Genomic DNA, 13,379 nt, shown 5'->3' with positions numbered 1-13,379 from the left:
GCTAAGGGATAGCAGCTTCCTCAGTGACAACTTGGTAACCTGCACTAAATCAACATGAAACTATGTTTCCCTCTCCCACCCGCTTGGCAAAAGAAAAGGAATTATGGTGACAACCTCTTATATTCAGAGATGTCAGCAATAAGTGTCATTTACTGGACACTTATTCTGGCAGACTAAGTTTTGTTAGAGAGATTTTTTGACTTCAATAGCACCACATTCCTCCTGCAAATGGGAATACAGATGACAAAGGAGAATGTGAAAAGTATGTAATGAAGCTTTCTCTCTCAGCCTGAAATTGATATATACGCTTGATAGCAGTTAGCTACAATTCTTTAATATCAAAACTATATATAACCAGTCAGTATAATATCAAACACTGCATCACACCTTCATAACCTTGGAACAGAAAAATCAGACCTGCTGATCATAAGGAGCTGAACACTAGCTGCAGTCAGCCAGTGTGACAATATGCAAGGCTTTTACCTACACTAGGTATAATTTTGCCTCTGCTAGCCAGCCCTTATTGTCATTAGCACAAAATACAAACAAAACACAACCGATCAAGAAGCACATCACAGAAATTAAGTTTTAAGCAACAGTTAGACAAATCAAGTATCCACAAATTAGGTGGGCATGTTTCTGTAGCAGACAAAAAGTAACCTGGCTTAAGGTTATCACCACACTTTCAAGTCTTACACCATCTATTTTCTCTAGGCTAAAAAGTTCTGAAGCCAATACAAGATATCCTTCAGAGGATCTGTGTCATTAATACACAAGTCTCTGCATAAGCATTAGAGACAGTTGGAAAAAAAAAATTAAAAGATTCCTCCTAAGGTATATGATACAAGTATTCACATTTGTAAAATGGTAAGTTTTTATTTAGCTGTAGGTTTTGAAGTATAAGACAAGAGGAATTCGTTGTTTCTAGCAGCTCTGTTGTTCCTGTAAGTGCAGAACTTTTTTTGTATTTGCAAAGGGGAAAAAGTATTGCAAAAAGTATTTGCAAAGTATTTGCAAGGGGAAAAACCACAGTCATCTACTCAATGAAAGCATACTGTTCACTCATTTCTGGTTTGTAAGACTATATTTTGAGACTATGTCAAGGGTGCTTCGTGTTAAGCTTTAAGAAGCTTTAACTGAAGTGATCTCTTCATACCTCCCTGCACTCATCAGCTCTACCTCCTCTTTAGCTTTCTAAGAAGCAGTAGCAGAAAATGAATTGCTGGAGAAACACGTGAATTACAGCTTCAATATTTCATGCTACTTTCTGTTACAGAATCACAGAATGGTTGATGTTGGAGGGGACTTCTGAAGATCATCTAGTCCAACCCACCTGCCAAGCAGGATCACCTAGAGCACATCGTGCAAGATGGCATCCAGGTAGGTTTTGAATATCTCCAGAGAAGGAGACTCTACAACCTCTCTGGGCAACCTGTTCCAGTGCTCCGTCACCCTCACAGTAAAGAAGTGACCTGTCATATTCAGGTAGTACTCCCTGTGCTTGTTCTTCCAGAATAATTGGAAAGACCTGCTGGGTGTGTATTTTCAATGGCTTTAAGATTTCAAACGTACCGAGCTGCTTTTGAGAAGAGATGGTTCTGCTGTGATAAGTCCTGTGCAAAGTTGCAGGCAAGAACTATGCCTTATATTAGACAATTAATAAGCTTTGCTATGCAACTAAGTACATATAGCAAGCTACTGACAACACTGTCAAACTTGTACAGTAAGAATTATCACCACTATTTATATAGAGGCACAATACTACAAAAGTCTACTTAAGTAGTTTAAAATATTAAATCCTCATCATGACATTCCATCCTTATTGTACTTGTTCCATCTACAAAGTTCAGAATTATATGCATTACTTTTTCCTTCATTTTCCTTAACTCTTACTCAGAGAATTGTTAATTTCAAGAACGTTTCACTAGATGCAAAAGCAGTGAAAAATAAGTTCTCCATTTCACTAAAAGCTTTATCTGCTTCCACGAGTACAGTGTACCATAACAATTTCATATTCCATAAAGATTTCAATAGGTTACGTTTTCAAAAAAGCCAAACCCTTCAACAGAAGGGGCTTTTGTTTGTTTATTTTTTTATAATTATGAGCATATTCATTTAGTTCTAAAGGGTTATAAAAACCAATTAGTTCTATTTGCTAAGAATTTCTCATATAGTGATGGTACAATATCCTGACAGTATGACAATACTGCAGTTCAACCTACGCGGCAATTTCACTGATTAGTTTTTCCTACGTTATATGCAATAAAGAGCCTAGAAATGTATTCAGATTCTTCACAGAGGCCAGGCTGTAGACCAGGTGAAGTCAAGTTAGCACAATATCTGGATTTGCTTGTGCGGATTTCATCATTTTTTTACTAAACTGGTCAAGTTTTTCTTGCTAAATTGTGGTGCAGAGAGGTCACATTTTAGATTAAGCTAGCCCTTCACTCAGAAGAGCATAATAACAAGCTTAAAAATCTGCAATTATGTTTCCAAGGCTTTAGAAGTTTCCTAGTGCATGCCACCTGGTGATTAAAGCCAGAGGTCAACCAGACAGAATGACAACAGCAACAGTAGCACACCCCTATACTAGTGCCATCTCCTGGAACCACACAGGTCACCCCAAAAATTCAGACCGTGTGACTAAGTGCACAGTCCAAACACTTCTTAAACTCCGACAGGCTTGGTGCAGTGACTACATCCCTGGGGAGACTGTTCCAGTGCACAACAACCCTCTCAGTGAAGAACCTCTTCCTGATGTCCAGCCTGAACCTCTCCTGCCGCAGCTTGACACCATTCCTGCGGGTCCTATCACTGGTCACTAAAGAGAATAGATCAGTGGACAATGTAAATTGGCTTAAGTGAAAGGGGATGTTAGGGAAGATACCATCACGAAGGATACCTTTCTGACTTCCGGGATCAGTCGACGGGCTGAGCCTCTCTTCCCCTTGCATTGGGATGTTGTGGGGTAAGATTTGAACACTTGGTTGTACCAGGTGTCTCCATGGAAACAGAAATCTCTAGAGCCTTTGTGCCTTTTAACGCATTAATAGCCAGGACGAGTACCTGTGTATTTCATGTGTGCTCGCTCGCTTTTGCAGACAGTGAATTTATCTCCGGCAATCCAAAGAACCTGTGTCCCTGGTTGCTGTAATAAACTGCCCTTCATTGCATTGTTCCTAGCCGTGACAGTTCTCATTGAATGCGACTAGACCAAGGATGTGCTACGTTATTGGTGAATCCGTGACCGTCATAGTTCAGTAACCTGAATCCGACCAGACCCGTAACAGTTAGTCAGCTATGCCCCTTAACACGACAGTATTTCATAGAGAAAAACATAAAGCCTAAGATTTCTCATCCCTGAGGCCTTGGGAGGCAGGCAGAGAAGGAACCCAAGACTCTTAGTGTCTCCTGAGAATCGCAGCTTACAGTTACTCCATGTCTTCTGGTCTCACAGGATGAGGCAGAGGTATAATTAATTCCTTCTCCATCTCGCTGGAAAGAGCTTTTCTCCTCTCTGTGACAAAGGAAAAAAAATGTTATGATCGTGGGAGTCATTATACAAAGCCACACTCGGTGAATTCACTATTACAGTTAAGATCGTTTTTAATCAAAAACACTTCGGCAGCAATGTTACCACTGCAAACGTAGCGCTGCAAAAAAATTCAACTCAAGATAAAGGAAAGGGCAAGCTAAAAGGACAAATAACGTGACCAAAGGCATCTGCAACAACCATCTGGTAGATGGTTGTCCACAGCCCTCGGATTTCATGGTCGTCTTTCCTGACAAACAAATCCTGGAAGAACAGAAAAGATACACAACGTGTCCACAAAAACTTTTGGGGAGACTACTGAAAAGAAAAACAAAAAAAAAAAAATAGAAACAGCAAGCAGCTAGTACGTCAGCTTTGTTAACAGACTGACATTAACATACTAGAAACTTCCACATTATGTGTAGCCCCAAGGTGGTGCTGGGTACATCCACTGATATTAATGGGGTGGCACAATATAAGAGATAGTTAATAGACCAGGTGCACCTGAGGTGCACAGATTGCATATTCCAGGCGACAAAAAAGGCACAGCTTGGTACCCTGTTTGGATCAGCTTGCATATACAGAGTCTGCTGATACATGAATATATGCAACAAGCAGATAAGTCTTTTACTCCACAGACTCAGTTTCATTATATATATATATACATATGTGTATATATGTATGTGTATATATATATATATATATATATATATATTTATATAAAACCAAACATTTTAAACTTTATAACCACTTGAGTAACAATCATTAGCTACACCTACACTTAAAGCCAGGACTACACTTAAGTGATTAAGTAAACATGGAGCCTTATCTGTGAAACGCTGAAAATGCCCCATAACTGCTGGGCATCTTATGCACAGCATACATATTTTTTGCACAAATGGGCATCTTAATACACAAAGAGGAGGGGCGAGGCAGACAAAGGTTTTAGAGACGCGTCAAGACTAGAACAACCACTGGGCAATTGCTCAGACGTGCAAAGCTCAGCTAAAACCTGCATAATTCCACTGAAAGAAGGAGGCTACCTACTTATCTGCTTAAAATAACATCTACAAAGAACATATTACAAAATCAAAAATGAAACCATCATCCAGCAAAACAAACCTCTGGAATACAAAGGGCTAAAACTGACAGCTGAGGTTTGATTCTTTAGCAATGTCAAAGGTCTTCAGATCCTACCTGACTTCTTATGGATGGTGGTGTTGCAGCACAGAAATGAGGAGATCGGAACAGGCCAAACGTGGTGCTGAGCTCCTAAAGGAGCTGGTGGGATAGCACTGATGAGAGTGAGACAGGCTGTCAGCCTTCTGCACGAGCTGAAGAAAAGGAGCACAAGTGTCGGAAGAAGCTGTTTCTTCTCATACTTCATTTAATACACATCATCTTTAAATCCGGGGCATCTTCTTAGGGAACAGGTAAAGAGGTAGTGTTAGCGGCTCCAAGGATACTTCAGGATTTTAGTTCTTTTTATAGTTAGCTGCTACCCATAAAACCAAACCAGTTAAAATAGAGAGTTATATTAAAAATTCTGGATAATAACAAAAGTATGGGATTAAAAAAAAAAAACCAACACATGCTTGCATGGAAAAGAGGTTAAATTATCTCATTCATTTCCCAATTCCCCTGCAAACTCTATGCTCAGCTCCTCTTCACTCACTCACCTATCCAAACACAGGGCGGACGCATCAGTTCTCATCATTCTTGGTAAAAAGACAACATTTTCATGCTTGCTCTCAAATATCATCTCTTTCCAGCACGCTTTCCTGCAAGCTATGCTAATTCCTCCAGGCTTTTTAATATATGCTAGAAACTTCACTGTTTTATCCTAATGACCATCTCGGTGGGAGTCACCGAGCTGCTGTCTTTCATTCTGCTGTCTTCACAAATACAAATAAAACAGTACTTCAGCGATGCTCTATGACAAACTAGGCAATATGTGCATCGACCTCTTACGTAAGGAAGGAAAGAATTCGTAGACAACATCCAGAAAGTATTACTTTGTTAGATATCAGAGTGGTGGAGCAGAATGACAATGCTACACAAAACTGTACCTACGCTCCTGGCATTGTAAACAGTTTGCTGGAATACAAAAAAAAAAAAAAAGTAAGGTCACTGCGTGGAACAAGTTCACTCACTCCATTATTATTGTGAATGACAAGAATATTTTAGTAAGCGTTCTTTTAAACCCATAGAACTTTTTGGATTTATCTCAACTTGGCTTCATGAAAACTGAAACTTGCAGTGCAAAGATCATTTATAAAAGCTTTTAGCAGCTGACCTTTTTAGGCATGGATTTGGTCACCTTTCTAGTGGGTAATATTCATCTCTCTCCCCCTCCCCCCTCCGGCCAAAAAAAAAAGCTTAAAGACCACAAACTGGGATTTCTGGGAGGTGTGACTCCATTTTTCACCTTACCTAATACACACTGTCTTCGCTATGCTAAGCTTTCACCATGACTGCATAACAGAGTCTCACTGATATTGTTTCTGTCTGCGAGTTTCATACGACTTCCCCAAATTGAATGAAACGAGCATTTTCCGTTGTGATGGACATCAAAACCAACGATGTCTATCGTCAGCTGTGGAGTCCTGCTGGCAGTATCACCAGCTCTCACACAACCCCATCTACCTTTTGGGGTCTGCTCCATCCATCCTCTGCAGTGGGAAGTTCTTCCAGAAGCAAACAGACTGTTATTCATTCCTCGGTGGAGCTGAGGCTCTGCAAGGCTTTGCTTTTTTTCTTCCCTCACTCCCCCTTTATTTCCAAGCTTAAACTTAAAACATAAGCTCGTGGGGTTGCGGCGGGAACCCCCAAATCAAATCCCAGCCCCAGCATCCCAGAGTCCCCTACTCTCAGGCCCATCAAGCTACAAATGCACACAATGCTACAGACTGCAGTGGGCAGGTCCTTCAGGGCAGGGATGTCATCATCTTTTCAGGTGATGTTCAGCTCCCTGAAAGGGCTGAAATACCACATCCATACTCACTTCCCCTACTTGATTCACACAGGTGTAGTCAGAGGAGCAGGGCCATGCCAGCACTCCCTGCTCACAAAGCTGACTGCCTACCTCCAGGTTTGCGTCATTTCCCTGGATTACTGCTACTTCTGACACATTCCTGCTACAAAAGCATAGCTCAGTGGCATTAAGCAACCAAACGCGTGGATTGTGCTGTCTGCAGTATTTTGTCCCACACGCTCCTGCCCCAGGACAGTTATTTAATCAGCTGGTGAGCCCGTGCCTCGAGCAAGCATCTTGCTGGGTAACCAGCTCCTAGCCTTGAGGGGACAAGTGAGAACTTCCAACTTTGTTTCCTGGTAATGTTTGAAGTTAAAGCAGTAGGGAAAATCCCTGGAAGAAAAGTCTTCCTTAAGCTGAAGACGTGCAATATCGCAAAACTGCTATGAAATATTACGAAGGCAGAATGATGGCTCAGTCAGCCCACTCTGACCAAATGTCAGTGACCTCCCAAAGGTCCTTCTGTTTGCAGAAGCTCATTTTTGAGATACTTTTGTGCTGCTACCCTAGTGCATGCTGTGTGTTTCTCAGGCCACCTAAAATTCTAGAAATGCAACAGTTCTGGTTTTCCCACCTATTTATTATTAGTACCATTCTTTCAAGACAGTCAAAAGAAGCAATTTATGGTTTTATTTGGTAGAGAGTGAAATCACTTTTGCTATTATGCTGTCACCAAAGTCAGCTAAAACTATTACAGAATGATAAATGAGAGAGAAAATAATTTTTCTTTCTTGGATAGCATTTGTCTTCAAATACTCATGCCAGGGCCAGGTTAAGGAATCCACGGATTCCAAGGGAGGGAGGCTTGCCAAAACAGATTCTGTCTTTCTGATAACTTCTCAATGGAGCATTTCTCCCTTCGGTATTACTGGGGTAAGGACAATGACTTGGATTTCAGAGAAGCAAGGTTTGCAAGGATAGGTAGTATCTTGAGATAGATGAGATTTCAGGGGTACAATCTCAATACCTACCAAAACCTAAATTCCACAATGCTGCTTCTGCAATCTGAGGGACAAACTCTTTTGCCACAGACAGGCAGGGATATCAGACCAGTGCAGAGGATCGCTTCAGGAGTCAGCAAAAGTGGTAACAAGAGAGCTGCATCCCTCTGTGGTAGATACCTGTGCCCGAACAAGCTTTCCTTCCACTCACATGGGAAAAGAGCTGGCGTCCTACAAAAAGTCTCACGTCCACCACTTTGGAGTGTTCTCAGTCAGCTTGTCTGTGCTTCAACTTCCCTTTGAAGGAAGTGGAAAAGTACATAAAAACCTCCTTCCGGTAGCTCGGCACTAACCTGCAAGCCAGCAGCAGTGCTCTGTCAGACTTCGGCCCAGAGAAGAGAAGGCTCTGGGGAGACCTCATTACTACCTTTAAACACGTATAACGGACTCCCAAAAAAGACAGGCAAGGACTTTTTACCAGGGCTTGTAGCGACAGGGCAAGGCAACAGCTATGAACTGAAAGGGGATAGATCTAGATCGAACAAAAGGAAGAAATTCTTCACAATGAGGGTAGTAAGACACTGGTACGGGCTGCCCAGAGAAATTGTGGAGGCCCCATTAATGGAGGTGCTCAAAGCTGGGCTGGATGGGGCTTTGAGCAACCTGACCTAGTGAAAGATGCCACTGATCGAGGCAAGGGGGATGGACTAGATGATCTTTAAATGTCCCTTCCAACCCAAACCACTCAACAATTCCATGAAAGGAATTGCCTCCCAAGTCTTTCTTGACCAACCACAACTAGAATTCTGGAAAGCCCTGCAAGCACTTGTTCATTATTTCTAGGATGATTCTTAAAGCTGAAGCGGGACAAAGTTTTGTCCACAAAGGCCTCTGGGGAGACTACTGAAAAGAAAACCAAGCCAAACCAAAAAACTAGGAACAGCAAGCAGCTAGTACGTCAGTTTTGTTAACAGAGTAACACTAACGTACTAGAAATTTCCACGTTATTTGCTCTCTACCTTGAAAAAGTCACTCAATTCTGTCAGTGTTCAGCATCAGCATTTTTTTTTTTAATTTTCACGTGGACATCTGAGAAAAACATTTCAAGTCCCCGTCACTGAGGGAGAAGAGGAGAGAAAAAAAAAAGAAAAAAAGAGGGGGGGAGAAGCGCAGCCATTCCTTTCCTTGGTAACATGAGCAAAAAGCTCAGGCGCTCGACAACAAGCTCAGGCGCTCGGCAACAATGTGCTTTGAAAGATAAAACACAGAAAAAACTGCACGTTATTTAATCTCAGCTGTAGAGTCACATGTATGTGTACCTGCTCATTTATTTATCTGCTAGTATATTTTGCTACAGACACTACAGAACGTAGAAACTGCAAGGTTACTACTACCTTTTGTAACCGATGGGATCTTCGGTAGGAACAGCTATCTGAAAGAGCCAACAAAACCCCCGTCACGCCTCGATTTCACCCGAAGATCGCTACGACTTACCTGGACAGTCGGGTTGCTCTTTCTCCTGGAAAGCAGCACGCCAGCTGCAGCTTTCCTCGGTTTACCCGGTGCGCCACCTTCGCTCGGCAACAAAACCCACAGGGTCCTAGCGGCGGGGAGCTGCTTCTGCCCTGGTGAGCCGCAGAAAAAGGAGAGAACCGGTTGTCAGAACGCAGGGAGAGGAAAACCTCCGAGTCGCAGTCCAACGATCAAGCGCAGCAAGGACCCGCGCCCGGCCGCCGCAGCCCCCACCCCTCCCGGCCCGACGCTCCGGGGAGGCACCCCCGAAGGCTCTCGCTCGCCTCACCGCCAGCAACCGCGCTCGCAGCCAGCGGCAACCTGCGCCTCCCGGCGCGCACAGCCCGGCCCCGGCTCGGGGAAAGACCGGCCGCGCGCCGCGGAGCCCACGTGGCCGCCCGGCACCACAGAACTACAGCTCCCAGCACGCCTCGGGACAGAGCAGTCCATCCAACCCAGAGCGGAGTCGGCCAAACGCACACAAACGCCCCACCCCCCCCCGCCACCTCCCCGCCGCTCCGCCCCGCTCTCCCCCAGCCCCCCGAAGCCCCGCGCAGTGCAGACCCCGCAACACGCCCGGTCCCATCTGGCGCGGCGCTGCCCCCGCCCCGCAGAAGGGCCTTTTCCGCAGAAGCCGCCGACCGCGTGGCGCCCCGACCGACCGCCGTGTCGTCCCGTCCCTTCCCGGGGCGGTGCTGACGACCAACCCCGTTGCGGCACCGCGCCTCGGCGTCCTGTTCCGAGCCCAGCCCGGCGCGGCTCCCGCTCCGGAGAATGGCGCCGCCATTTTGCCGCGTGCAGGGGTCCTGCGGCGCCGCCCGGCTCCCCCTCGTTAGGCGAGAGCGGCAGAGCGGCAGGCAGGGCTTCGCGGAGCAGCGCTGATGTGCGAGCTAAAAATAAAAAATAAAACATAAAAAACACCACTCACAGCTTTATGCGTTTACACAACTTAGGGCAGAGGTTGCCCCTGTGTTGCCTTTTTTTGTTTGTTTTTTATTAAGAAGGTCCAGGTGTGCTTGGTCCTCTCTCATTGCATATTGCAAGAGGAACACCAACACCTCCTCCGGAGGCTGGAATAGCTCAAAAATTTGTTCTGGAACTTGCCCAAATATATTCGGTGGCCCTGAGGTAAAACTGTCCATCTCTGTCGTTGCTTCCGCCCCATTTCAGGGTCTTTCCAAGGCAAGTGTATCTTTGCTCTCAGGGTCTGAGAGCACCCCATTAATAAAACTGTTATTCCGCTGGATCAGTCTCGGTTATGCACAAGAACAACCAAGTTCCCATCTCGTCACAGAGCTTAGCCACGGCGCCTCTGCTCCGCTTTACACTCCATACTGCTGTTCCTCTTAGAGTCAGCGCGCCAGGTTCCCCCAGTGTGACCAACATCTAAGGCTGGAGGCCTCGGGATTTATGTAGCACAGCTACACTCCACCCTGGAAGCTTCTTCAGCGCTGTACCTTTTCTTTAAAACGTGAATATCAGTTTAATTTTCAGGTCACCTGAGGCAATTATTCCCCACGGCAGGGACTAGGAATGCTAAGTAGAGGAGAAAATGAGTGTTGTGGGCCTCAAGAGTGCGCAAAGAGCATAAGGAGGGCTCCTGAGAGGACGGAGAAACAAAGGGAAAGCTGCTTACCTCTGAGAAGTCGTCCTCGGTCTTCGTGCCACAGACGTTTGTCTTGCACACTCAGTGCATGAGTTAGGGGTCCCCGTACATTTGAAGGCTTCTTACCTCTGAGAAGTCCCCCCGGGCTTTCTTCCGCCAGACGATGGCTTTCCTGGGGACTCACCGCCCCACATGGAGAGATCCCTGCCCAAGCAGCTCACGGCCTGTGACACCACGTGCATGCAGCCATTCTCAGGAAGACGCGTGTGCGGCTTTACAGCCTGAATGGCAAATGGCAAGCATTTCCTCGGGGAAGGCTTTCCATCATCATCTCCCTCCGTAGGAAAGGGAAAAGTTGCTCCTGTCGGCTGCTCCTCCTCTCTTAACATTCCTAACATCCCCCGCCCGCCCCCCAATCCCACCTTCCCCTGCTGATTTTGGTCCTCTCAGGTCGCTGCCCGCCTCTACCTTTCAGAGCAGCTCCTTCTCATCGAGTTCTCCTTCCGCATCCTGTCCCCGGCTGCTCCCATCCCACCATGCTCTCGATGGCGACATTAGCTGTTGCTCGGATCTCCTTCCCGCTCGGTACCCACTCTTCAGCTATCCCTATCGTGGGAATGGCAGACGACCCTGCAGGTCGTCCGTATCCAACAGGCTGAAGGATCTGTTTACCCGGAAAGTTTTGATGAGAGATTACAGAAAAAGAGTCGCACCTCTGCGCAACACATCCCCCTTTCCAGAGAGACGCAAAGATGTCACAGGTGACCTCTCTGTAACTTTTTCAAATTCAGCAACGGTTTACGGTGAGTATTATGAAAAATAACATTAGAAAGAGAAGACCGGTAGTCCCGACAAGTTCCCGAAGTCAGGAGAACTTGCCCAATCAACCCCAAACCGTTTGCTACAGTAATTTGTTAGTCCGTTTCCTTTTGAAAGCCAAACGAGGAGGTGCGTGTTCTACTCTTTCCCATCTGTGTTCTCGTTGCAGCTTAACCCGGCAGGCGGCCAAAGTGAACGTCTGAGTGGTGCTTTTCTCCCCACCGTGGGAGACTCAGGAAGAAAAAATAGTCAAAGCTCGTGGATTCGGATAAAGACAGTTTAATAGGACAAAGAAGGCAGAGAAATCATAACAACGATGATGAGGGAACGTTGCAAAGCAAGTGATGTGTGATGCTATTGCTCACCACCTGCTCACTGACGCCCAGCCCTCCCCGAGCAGTGGTCCCCCCTCCACCCCCCACCATACCGTTCTCCACCGTTCCACGGGACAGGGGACAGGTTAAGAAAGGGGCCGGGCAGCAGGACACTCACCGCAGCTCCCGCTCTGGGTGCTGCCGGGACGATTTCACGGTTCAGGCGCTTCTCACTCGCTCTCTCCCCCGGCTTCCTCCTCGGTAAGGATCCGGAGGCTGAGCTGTCAACCCCCCAGGAGAACACACCGGCGTGTGACACGCCGTACGCGGGCCAAAGCGACAGCGACAATGGGGTCAGTTGCTGCGCAGCGACCGAGGCGGCTGCCCGGCAGCGCAGGACTACAGTTCCCAGCATGCCTCGGGACGGAGCAGCGCACCTCACCCCGCGGGGACTCCAGAACGTCCACCCCCTCGTGCTGTTCCCCGCCTCTCCTCTCCTCTCCGTGCTCTCCCTCCCTCCCTCGCTCCTTGTCGCCCGGGCTCGCCGCCGCCAGACCCCACGGCCCCGCGGAGCACGGGTCCGGCGCGGCGCGCCCCTCTCCCCGCACAAGGGCCATTGCCCCAGGAACCGCCGACCGCGCGGCGCTCCGACCGCCCGCCGCCTCGCCCCGCGCGCCGTCCCGGGGCGGCCCCGACCACCAAACTCGTGGTGTCGCGTCCCGTCCCGTCCCGAGCTGAGGCGACGCACCTTCTGACCCGAAGCAGGGCGCCGCCATTTTGCCGCGGGCAGGGGCACTAATGAGAATGTCGGCGGCGCTGACAGAGACTGAGACTGTCGTCTCTCAGCCTGCAGCACCGCCTTTTCGCCACAGGAGGGCGGCAGAGGGTGACTGGGCGCCTTCGCGCATGCGCGGCGCCGCACAGCCTGCAGTACCGGTTTTTGGCCCGCAGGTGGAGGCAGAGGGCGCTACCGCGCCGCACCAGCGCATGAGCCGCGCCGTTGCGCCTGCAGTAACGCTTTCTCGCCAGCAGGGGGCGGCAGGGGGGCGCTACCGCGCTCGTCCCGAGGACTGCAGGCACGGCTTCCCAAACCGTTTTCCCGGAAAAACCACAGAGGAAAAGAAAAGGCTGAGCCTCTCTTCCCCGCTTCTCCCCCCCACCCCCCCGGCACTGGGACGCCGTGGGGTAACATTTGAACATTTGGTTGTACCAGGTGTCTCTGTGGAAACTCTCTAGAGTCTTTGTGCCTTTTAACATGTTAATAGCCAGGATGAATACCTGTGTATTTCATGCGTGCTCGCTTGCTTTTGTGAACAGTCAAAGGATGGTCTTGTCAGGGCATAGCCAACGAAGGAGTCACAGTGGGGCCTTGTAATAACCTGAGGCAGGACAGATTCTCATCATGGGACTGTGACATCTTGGGTGGCACAGATTCACAGTGAGGCTTTGTAACAGTAGCCAGCAGAGCATCAACAGTAGGGCCTTGTGACATCCTTTCACGGCAGTGTCACAGGAAGGCTTTTTGAGCTCCCAGCCAAGCACAGAGCCACAGTTCGATGGTGTCGCATGAAGGCTCATTACTGTGTCACAATACTGTATTGGGACCCCCCCATGTTCTGCA

At 47.5% G+C, this 13,379-nt stretch overlaps 1 long non-coding RNA gene across 6 annotated transcripts; it reads right to left on the bottom strand.

Moving 5' to 3' along the window:
* Nucleotides 1-312: 312 nt before the first annotated feature.
* LOC121067708 lies at nucleotides 313-12,737 on the bottom strand. 6 transcript variants are annotated; one of them, XR_005818400.1, is made up of 6 exons: nucleotides 11,937-12,733; nucleotides 10,752-11,231; nucleotides 9,727-9,897; nucleotides 5,212-5,629; nucleotides 4,730-4,953; nucleotides 313-3,517 (listed from the first exon to the last, which is right to left on the bottom strand). It is a non-coding gene; the product is annotated as an uncharacterized LOC121067708 (long non-coding RNA). The 6 variants fall into 6 exon arrangements; XR_005818399.1 differs by lacking the exon at nucleotides 5,212-5,629 and having other exon boundaries at nucleotides 1,004-3,517; nucleotides 11,937-12,737; XR_005818397.1 differs by lacking the exons at nucleotides 5,212-5,629; nucleotides 10,752-11,231; nucleotides 11,937-12,733 and adding an exon at nucleotides 9,002-9,132 and having other exon boundaries at nucleotides 1,004-3,517; nucleotides 9,584-9,727.
* Nucleotides 12,738-13,379: the final 642 nt, after the last annotated feature.

The sequence above is a fragment of the Cygnus olor genome, chromosome 3, assembly GCF_009769625.2.
Source record: "Cygnus olor isolate bCygOlo1 chromosome 3, bCygOlo1.pri.v2, whole genome shotgun sequence".
In the NCBI taxonomy this organism is placed as follows: Eukaryota; Metazoa; Chordata; class Aves; order Anseriformes; family Anatidae; genus Cygnus; species Cygnus olor.
The sequence above is the reverse complement of the archived record's forward strand: the minus strand, read 5'-3'. Positions and strand labels throughout refer to the sequence as shown.